The 11,172-nt window shown below is 33.8% G+C and overlaps 1 non-coding gene across 1 annotated transcript; it reads left to right on the top strand.

Annotated features, from left to right (window-relative positions):
• The first annotated feature begins 1,020 nt into the window (after window positions 1–1,020).
• LOC126949397 (U6 spliceosomal RNA) lies at window positions 1,021–1,127 on the top strand. Its single transcript, XR_007723703.1, has one exon. It is a non-coding gene; the product is annotated as a U6 spliceosomal RNA (small nuclear RNA).
• The last annotated feature ends 10,045 nt before the right edge of the window (window positions 1,128–11,172 follow it).

Consider the following 11,172-nt stretch of genomic DNA (forward strand, 5'->3'; position numbering starts at 1 on the left):
GTTTTACGGACCTTAAAGCAGTGGAGAGGATGAGGGAGAAGGCCTAAACATGGAAATGTTCTGAGCATTGAGTCAGAGTCTCCACAACCTCCTCTACCCAGCCTGCCACTGCTTTAAGGAGGCTTTGGCAGCGGTACCTGAGAGAGACCTCAGCCTGGGGGCCCTCAGATGAAATGACCTAGGAATGGAGGTATCCTGCTGGGGCCAGACATGCAAAGATGCAAAGAGCATGACTGATCAGATGGGGCCAGAATCGTTGCCTGCTGCTCCCTTCAGAGACTGCAGTGCTCTAACTGTTCTCCACGTCTGCTGGGGGGAAGGCAGCTTTCTCCTAAGCCTTCCAGGTGAAGGGTTTATAATCACCAGACTGGACCTGGAAATTACCTGAAGTTTTTTCACCAGAAGCTGGACTCCTCACCATGGTAAAAGCAGTATAGACATCATGATGTAGACAGTGGACAAGTATAAACGATTTTGAAACGTGGGAGTGACATGATGGAATTTTCAGGCTAACAACCCCCACAACAGTGTGAGAGTGGGGTTGGGGACTGTTGCCAACAATAAAAATGGCTGAGAGACAGTCTCAATAGTTCAATATGCAGTTTTAAACCTTCTGAAGGCCCTTCGTTCAGCTAAGAGCTTTCCAGGATAATTCTGAAATCACTAAGTCTAGACCTGAGTATTCTAAGTCATTCACTTTTCAACTCCTCTTTATTAAGGAAAGGGATGCTTAGAATTAAGCTATCGGGTTTGCTTCTTTGCCTGCATTTATACTTGTTGCAACTCTTCTTTTCCATTAAAGAATGAGAGGTGGGAATTGGGACCAGTGTTCTCAAATACTTATTAAGGATTCCCATTTCATCTCTTTCTTGACCTTCTAGAGCTTCTTTCAATATCTGACATGGAAATAGTATGATCAGTGGAGTTTCTGTATAATGTTAGGAGTTGGAGATCCATCACACAGCTAGCTTTCTAGCTACCTGTTCCTGCATTTGAAATGATCAAAAGTATTTTGGATCAGTGCTCACTTCGGCAGCATATATACTAAAATTGGAATGATACAGAGAAGATTAGCATGGCCCCTGTGCAAGGATGACATCAAAATTCGTGAAGTGTTCCATTAAAAAATAAAAAAAGTATTTGGATCATTGTATGATATTTATTTTAAAATGCAGCAATGTTGTAAATGCCGTAAACTAATTTATTATGAATCAATGTGTTTATGAGTTGATATATTCACACATGTATTCATATTTGAAGAAGTATCAGTGAGTAGTAATGGTCTAAAACCATATAATATGCTTTTAGAGTTGCTATGGTAACTTATTTTCTTGGAAAATCTAATAGGTGTCTGGAAACCTGCCATGGTTACTTACCAGCTATTGGAGAAATACCACTGCATTTTATTTTTAAAAAAGATCTGCTTATTTATTAACTTTATTGTAAATTTCCATAAATTTTGGCAATATGAACTATTTTTAATTAGTATCAATTGAAAGGAATTATAATTATATTTTCAAATAGTTAAGAAAATATAAATATAAACAAATAATCAATAAAGCCTTAAAAATATGTATTTGAAAAGACTTGTGTAGAGTGTCCAAAATCCAGAGCACCAAAAACTCCTACTATTGACAAGAATGTGCAGCAACAGAAACTCTTACTCATTGCTAATGGAAATACAAAATGGTACAGCCACTTTACAGGACAATTTGGTAATTTCTTATGAAATTAAACATACTCCTAGCATATGATCTAGAAATTTTGCCCCTAGCTGTTTACCCAAAGTAGTTGAAAATGTATGTCCATACAAAAATGTGGAAGTTTGTAACAGCTTTACACAAAATCATCAAAACTTGGAGGCAACCAACATGTCCTTCAGTAGGTGAATGGATACACTGTGGCACATCATTGTCATCCAATGACAAGGAAATACTATTAAATGTTAAAATATATGAGCTCTCAAGCCATGAAAAGATACGAGGGAAACTTAAATGTCTATTACTAGATGAAAGAAGCCAATCTGAGAAGGCTCCATACTGTGTAATGCCAGGTATATGACATTCTGGAAAAGCCAAGACTATGGAGACAGTAAAAAGCTTAGTAGTTGACAGTAAAAAGCTTAGTTTAGTAGGGAGTGAGGAGTAATAGACAGAGCGCAGAAGATTTTTAGGATAGTGAAACTGCTCCATACTATAATTTTGGGTACATGTCATCATACCTTGTTTCAAACCCATAAAATATACAACATTAAGAATTAACCCTAATGTAAACTATGAACTTTGGGTGATTATGATGTGTCAATGTAGGCTCATCAATTGTAACAAATATACTACCCTGGTGGCAAATGTTTAAAAAAGATCTGGGAAAATATAGCACAGACAAATTCTTGATAAATGTTATTGAGAAAGAGAAGCAGAGAAAAGGTACCCTTCAATGAAAATATTAAAACAAAAAAACAAGTATCCAGAACTTAAAATTTAGAAGGTTTCTCCTTTGTACAAATTTTGAATTAAATAAGACGAAAGAAAAATACTTTTATAAGAAAATATACAATCCAGACTTTTTAGAAGTGATCAATAGTTATAAATTAATAATTCAGAAAAAATAAAAATATAGTAAAACATAGTCTAAAAATAAGACTCATAAACGTGTAAATGTCCAGATTACTTTTAAAGAAAGGTATTTCACTATGTAAAACTATTTCAAAACATGGAAACATTGAAAAATTAATTGACTATTTTTCTTTTTTAAAAGCTACTCTTGCTGCTTTTGTTTTTTATTTTTACTTTTAACTTTTAAGTTCAGGGTTACAGGTGAAGGTTTGTTTCGTAGGTAAACTTGTGTCATGGGGCTGTGTTGTACGGATGATTTTATCATCCAGATATTAAATTTAGTACCCATTATTTATTTTTCCTGATCTTCTCCCTCCTCCTATCCTCCACCCTTTAATAGGCCCCATTGTATGTTGATCCCCTCTATGTGTCCACCAGTTCTCATCATATCGTTCTCACTTACAAGGGAGAACGTGCTGTATTTGTTTTTCTGTTTCTGCATTAGGTTGTTAAGGATAATGGCCTCCAGTTCTATCCATGTCCCTGCAAAGAACATGATTTTATTCTTTTTTATGGCTACATAGTATTCCATAGTGTATATGTACCCCACTTTCCTTATCCAGCCTATCACTGATGGTCATTTAGGTTGATCCCATGCCTTGCTATTGTGAATAGTGCTGCAATGAACATACACCTGCATATGTCTTTATAATAGAATAATTTATATTTCTTTCGGTATAAATTAGGATATAGGCGGGGATAAGTACAAGCTAGAATAACTCAAATCAAAACACTACAAAGATAACAAAAGATAAATTATTGGTCAAATTAATTTATGTACATAGATTCAATATTCCCAAATAAAATGTCCTCAGATTCACCTCAGGTATTCTCTGAAAGAAGACCATATCCAGAAGTATGATTTGATCTGGAAATGCAAGATTAATCAACATTAGAAAGTCTTATATATATATAATCTACTACATTTATTAAAAGAATAAATATGTGATAAGCTGCATCCAAAGTATTAACAAATCTAAACATGCATTGATAGCAAGTGCGCTAAGAAACAAGAAATGTGAATGAAGTGCCTCAATTTTGAGAAAAGGTATTTAGAAAAATTTACATCAAATAGTATATTTGTCAAATATTGGAATCATTCCAGTTAAAGTAAGAGATAAGAAAAAAGTCATAATTTTTAACAATATTGAGGATGATACAGGAGCTCCTAATCGATGTATTTAGAAAAAGAAATGTGAAGTATAAATATTGGAGAGAGTTAACATTCTCCTTTTGTTCATACAATGTGCTTCTCTTCACAGAAAACTCAATAATATGAACTAACAATGTGACAAAATAGGTCAGCAGAGTGGCCAGAAACAAGGGCAAAATAAGAAAATCAATAATATTCCTATACAAAAAGAATATTCAATTAGAAAATATGCTAGAGATCCCAAAACAATTGTGAAAAAAATTATAAAGTGCCTACTCATGTGCCTAATAAGAAATGTATAAGGGTTTATTGGAAAAATTTACAAAACGCTACTAAAGGAGTAAAAGCTGTCATAGGAGAATAGAATCATAATCCACGTTTGTAGATATAAAACTTTATATTTTATTTTATTTTATTTAAAAAATTTTTTTTTGAGATAAGAGTCTCGCTTTGTCGCCCAGGCTGGAGTGCAGTGGCCAGATCTCAGCTCACTGCAAGCTCCGCCTCCCGGGTTTACGCCATTCTCCGGCCTCATCCTCCTGAGTAGCTGGGACTACAGGCGCCGCCACCACGCCTGGCTAGTTTTTTGTATTTTTTAGTAGAGGCGGGGTTTCACCGTGTTAGCCAGGATGGTCTCGATCTCCTGACCTCGTGATCCGCCCGTCTCGGCCTCCCAAAGTGCTGGGATTACAGGCTTGAGCCACCGCGCCCGGCCAAAACTTTATATTTTAAAGATACCAGTTATCTTCAAGAAATTTCTTACTCTCCCAATAAAATTTCCAATAGATTTTTTTTAATTGAAGGAAGACTTGAATATATCTTACATTCATAGATAGGATTGTAATTCTGCAAGTAAGGGCCAGATATATTTTAGAGGAAAGAAAATGCAAGGGTAGGAAGATGGAGAGGCAGGGTTTGGTCTTCCCAGCTATCAAAATGTTTTTAAATGATTGTAATGAAAATAATATAATATCAGAACTAATATAAAAATCAAGCAGTGCAGCTTATGAAAAATCAAGAAATAAACGCTAATAGATTAACATTTAATATATAGTGAGTGGCTTCCAGATTGAGAGATATGATGTATTTGATAAGTAAAATCAGGACAATTGATAACCCATTAAGAGAAAAATTAAAATTTTATCTCAACTGCAACAAATATAAAACCTACATTAAAAAAACACTGAAGTATTTGAGGAAAAGTTTAGAATATATTTAGGAGATTTAGATTTTCTTCTATAGCTTCAAAGAATGAAGACTAAGTTCTGATCTCTATGATGGGAAAGCTCTTACATGAGACAAAAACATTTGTTTAAAAGTTGAAAAATTGAAGAGGCAATATAACTTAGAGAATGCTTCATTTTGAGAATTAGGTAAGTGATGACTTTAGACAAGAGACATAATCTATATTAAGCTTTAATTTGAATTCGAATAGAAGATATTCCATAACAATTTAAGTAAAATAATAAATGCCTGACATTGTGTGTATATTAAATTTCAAAAATTATTGAGAATGGCTGGAGTTCAAAATGCCCAGTAGAAGCTTATTTATTAGGATTTTAGTAGTGGAGGAAATTCCATTCAATTCCCCTCTGATTTCTCGACTAATAATTTAAAAATTATGTATTTTCAATTAGTCTTAGTAATACCAGTCAGTAATACAAGTCGTTCATTCTAAAATGGTTCCCTTCATTTACACTGTAGATTTAGAGAATAGTGCATACAATTGAAAAGAAATAAAAACAAAAGCAATTAGGTGGTATACGGTTTTATGTAGCTTTGGTAATCAGCTCTAGAACATTCCATTTATCTTAATTTTTATAATGGATTAGTTTCTCTTCAGCCAGTGCTGGAAGGCTATTGCCACAGTCTTGGATATAAAGAGCTCTGATTTACCCTGAATTCAGACATGGCTGATTTAAGAAAAAGAACCAGATTTAATTTGATTTCATTTGTTCTTGCTCCTTTCCTAGCTATATCAATCCTGCTCACTGTTAGCTTTTGGTATGGAGGTGACAAAATATTATTTCTTTCAGCACTGTTAAATTTGACAGAGGATTGAAGAGAGGTACTTGAAACCCTGAAATTAACATCTTCAGTAATGTTTTCTGCTGTTGAAATGAGTATATGAGTGTTATACCAACTGAGTCAATACTTGATATGATAAATCTTAAATTATTTAGAAATGAGGTAATTAGGCAAAAAATAATTAGCTATGTCAAGATTTGACTGGTTTATATTTTAATATCATTACTTGCAATGTGTAGGTCATATGATTATTATGACTTGGCTAAGATTACCATAGGCCTCTTTGGCATTATGATTCTTTGTATCACATACATAGGTAATTGAATTACACTTGAATTTAATATTTTTGTTGATCTAAGAGAGCGTGTTCACATATGTTGTAACCTAAACTGTACATTTAGATATTAGCTACAATTCTGCAGAACACCTTTCAATGCAATAATTTTAGTGCAGTTTGCCCCAAAGAATCAGTGAAATAAACTGGAATGTTTTGGAATTTAAAAAGCGAGCCAATAGAATATTGAATATACTTGTAATATATTTACAAATATCATTTTGATATCACCAGACATAGTACTGAATGTCATTTTCTTGAAAGCTTGCCAGTTTTTGGAGTCATTTAAGTTGGCTTACGTATGATTGCACATTTAGGCATCATAAGTAGTATCAACACCATAAAAGTATATTAATCTTAAATTTCATATATGCAAAGATATATAGCAATTATAATATGGTTGTAATTGTTCTAAGCCTTAAACAAACATCAACTTAGATAACTACTGTAACATGCATAAAGTCAGTTCTAGTATCCTCATTTTCTAATGAGAAAGCTGAGGCACAGATAATTAAATACTTAATTTGCATATCAGGAAAGTGCTGGTGCTTAGATTACAACCTAGCCAGGTAAACTATCTAGGATCTGCATCTTACATCCTACCACATAATGCTGTCTTTTATGTTACACTGGAAAAGTTGACAGTTTACATTATTTTCCAAATAGTTCATACATTCTGAAGAAATACTGTAGAATTTGTTTTACGCAGTAATATACTGATTTTCTTTTTAAATTTAAAAACATTCCAGAAGTTTGTTTCACTGCTTCTTTAGGGCTAACTGCATTATCTACTGGATACTCTAGAGGTCACTCTAAAATTTAATACAATTGAGGAATATATAAATTTCATATACTAATTTTATTTTTAAAGTAATAAGTAAGACATAGTGTAGAAATTTTATTTTCCATTTAATATTCTTTCCTTTTTAATTTTACATATTATAAATGTACATGTTAAACTGATTTTTAGACAGATGTTATAAATTTTGCTTTAATATAAATGTTGCCTTAATATAAATGTAAAAACATAACCTACAAAGAGCACATGATAGATATTTTAAAAAACTTTGCAAAATACCTAGTTATTGTCATTTCAAATGCTGAAATTAAACTGGTGAATATTAGGGCAAATTAGTTTTATTTTAAAAATTACATTTCAACGGCATGACTTATTCTCTGTGGTGGACCTTCCCAGGATCAGGATCAGGAAGGCGAAATAGAGGCCACCAGATAAGGAGTCCATTCTAGATCCTAATTTGGGATATCTGTGAGGTTCTTCATACAGCTAGAGGAAAAGACAACAATAAAGCACTTTGGAGAGAAACAGCAGAAAAATATATATTAGGATACTTTTAATTTTATCCTACCGAGTGTCAGAAGGGTACAGAGAGTCAGCATGTTGTGTGTGTACAACACTAAAACACACCTGGGTAAACAATCTATTTATCCTCTTCTGCTCTCTAAGGATGAGATACTAAATGAAGAAAAATAGCGGAATAGAAGCATCTATGTGCTTAAGTCCCTGGGGTACTGAGTCTGATATAGAAGCTGTTGTTGGAAAAGGGAGACATCTCATTGATCAAGGAGAAACACTGCTAAGTTTTTATATAGTACTTTACCAAGGGAGAAATAAAAATAAAAGATAGGGCAGAAGCCAAAATGTATGTTTTTGTCAACCATAGCCATCCCGAGAGAAGAAGCAAAGTAAACTTTCTCTTTAATCAATACATTGTGACCACTAAAAATAAAAGAAGGTTAATCAGCGACAGACTGAGTAGCCCATTCAAATATGTGACTAAAGATTAAGGCTGGCTACATAATTTGAGGGTTGGTGTATAAAATGAAAGTGCAGGGCCCCTTGTTTTAAAAGCAGGAAAATGTGTCATTACATGTACTCCACCATCTCTCTCTCAACCTGTATTGGCATTTTAATTTCCTATTTAATTTCTAAATTAAAAATCTACACGCATTATTTGTAGGAATTTTACCATTATAGTGGCAATGCCAATTTCAAATGCAAATATTATACCATTTAACTCACACAAAGAATTACTGAAATTTCACAATTTATATTTCATAGCTTGTGCATATGTATTTCTTTCTTGCAGGACAGCGAAAGTGCCACACAATAGTGGAAAGTCTAACTGACCTGTTTTGTTTTTGCTTTTGCTTGTTTTCACTTGATACACACACATTTTACTAAAAACCTCTATCTTTAGCTTACTGATAAGTAAGGAAGGACTGAAAGGAAAAAGAACTGTAGGGTTGCCCTATTTTTTCGTTTCCTTCTATTTCTTCATTTTCAGCATAAGGGGTGGGCTAACACAGGGAAGTAACAGAAATAAGAAAAAATATGAAAAAGCTTCCTTTATTATTCATTCTTCTCATACCGTCATTGTTTTTCTATATTTGAAGCAATTTCTCATTCTAATGGAAAGTTCGGCCACTCTAGATTGTTAAGACCTCTGCTTACTCAGCCGCAGACAAAAAAAAGCATATCTCACTCTCCCTTTGAATATCACTAAACTCCCATCCATCGTTGGTTCCACTGGAATTTTGTACTATAGGGACTTTGGATACTATACATGAATAGGGTGGCAAGAAACAGCAGACACATATATTGTAAACAAATTTCTCCACTCATGCACATGCTCTGTTGTGTCCTTGCAATTCACTTCAAAACACAAGATAAAAGATGAAAGTATTGAGAATGTTGAGATGATGACAGGAGAGCATAAAGCAGGCATGGAACCTTTCTCAGCATGGGGTCCCATGTGACTGCACAGGTTGTATGCCCATGAATCTAGCCACATTAAAGACAGTATTACCCTTTTTATAAATGTAGGAAACTGGATTACAGTACTTTTTAGGGATATGTATTTTATTCTGATATACATTCTTCAGGAACATAATTTAGAATGTTAAGTAAAGACTCGATTGCAGTGTAAGCATAAATCAAGGTAACTGCAAATACATATTGCAAATCAGATAGAATTTTTCTTGGCGTTAAAGCAAAAGAAGGTGGCACAGCTATGGTGGATCATTAGCAGCATTAGAAAATAAGGAGATTAAAATCCAGCAGCAGAAGTACAGGCATGACAGATGAAGTAGAACATCTAAAGGCACAGAATACAAAGAGCTATCCCTAGAATTGGGATGGATAGCCTAAAATGAGGCAGAGAAGAGCAAAGGCAAATCTTCTGTTGATCATCACTTGAATCAATGTATGAAGAGAAAGTGATTTCGGATAGACTTATTTGTCAGAAACAAGTCCAGAGGCAGAAGCAGGGATTCAAAGACAAAACAGAAACACCTAGGGAGGAAGACTAATGGCAAGTAGTTGTGGGTGCATTAGCCTTCCATCTGGAAAGTGATTGGACTACTGGGCGGAATAACCAGATTGTCAATAGGGTAGGGAAGCAGGATAACATTATAATTCACAAGATGAATGATATGGATAAGAGAGTTGGGGGTGCTGCTGTTGGGATACCGAGCTAGGGGCTAGAGCTCACTTTGAACAAAACACATAGTGGATATGGCTGGAGATGAATCCACAGTGTGGCATAGAGGTCGATTTTTGCAGCCACCCAAGTGTTTTGGACTCATAGCTAACTTCCTAGCTCTTGGTTCTAGCGAATGTACTTAACTTGTACTTAAATACTTAATTGAAATTAAGTACTTAAGTATTTACATACTTAAATTGTAAACCACAAGGTTGGTGTGTGTAAGGCTGCCTTTACCATCCTGCTTAAACAGAGTTGTCTAAATAGTGGATATTGCTGTATCCACAGGGGTATGCTACATGTGGACATTGACTGCTAAGAAGACTAGAAAAGGCAGAAAATAAAACCAAACAACAACAACAACAACAAAAACAGGACACAGCATTGAATATTGTGGTCAAATTCTTCTGAGATTAAAGTATCCAGATAAACACTGTTATGTTTCTCTTCCCTTTTAGGAATAGACGTTGGTTTAAGTACACTAGGCATTCAATTGGAAAAATGGAAAGGAGAAACAGTCCCATTTTTGACTCTAATGAATGTTAGATTAATGAATATTTGATAAAATAAATACAAAACGTGTTAGAAGTTTTAGAATGCATTTTGAAAATCTGCCTGGAAATCATTAAATAACAATAGTAGGGGGTCTTTGGTAAAGGAAAATGTTTTGATATACACGAACACATGCATTTTCTAGCCATTTGCTTAGCTCATGTAAGAGAATAAATTAGAATTAATAGTAAATTAAGTTACAATACAAGAAGTTCTTACCTTCTTAAAGGTTCTTGTCATTCAAATAAAGACACTTACACAATGTTATAAGTAATTTTTTAACTCTTCAAGTAAAGGAATTGCAGTACATTGTCTAATATGTGGAATCTTTGAAAATATCTGCAACTAACATATTTTACCAAATTAAATGTTTCATTTAAAACTTATTTATATGAATATTGCAACTTATCAGTAAAGAAACTGAAGATAAGTTACATAATTATCAAGTGCCAAAAACAGGATTTATGTCTGCTTATTCTAAAACCTAGCAACTGTTCGTAATAAACTTTGCCTGTTTTATGATAACATATAGGATTATCGATGTTAAATTTACATAATAGTTTATATATATAAAATGTGCACAAAGAGCAGAAAATAGTCTCAGTGATGTAAGATTTTTGTAAAGAAGTTTTCCCATCTGTCTTGTCTATGCTCAACAGAATAATGTGGTAGCCATATTCACACAGAGTTCTGTGTAAAACTATTAAGAATCCTTTACTTTTTCCCATCTGGCTATTAGCCTAGAAGGTATTCCTATTCAACTGCTTAGGTCATATTTGAATAGTCTCTTCACTGTTTAGGATAGAGGGCAACTACTTTTATTGCAATTAATAGTGGGTTGTGAGGCTTTGTTTGGAATGTGTGTTTAGGACAATTGCTAAGGTGTTTTCTGGGTTGCCTTCTGATATAAATATACCACATACTATTTCTCATTTTTCACCTTTCTTTTTCATGTCTCTGTGCCATTAATTTGAGAGAAAAGGCAGA

Source organism: Macaca thibetana, chromosome 2 (genome assembly GCF_024542745.1).
Source record: "Macaca thibetana thibetana isolate TM-01 chromosome 2, ASM2454274v1, whole genome shotgun sequence".
NCBI classification, from domain to species: domain Eukaryota; kingdom Metazoa; phylum Chordata; class Mammalia; order Primates; family Cercopithecidae; genus Macaca; species Macaca thibetana.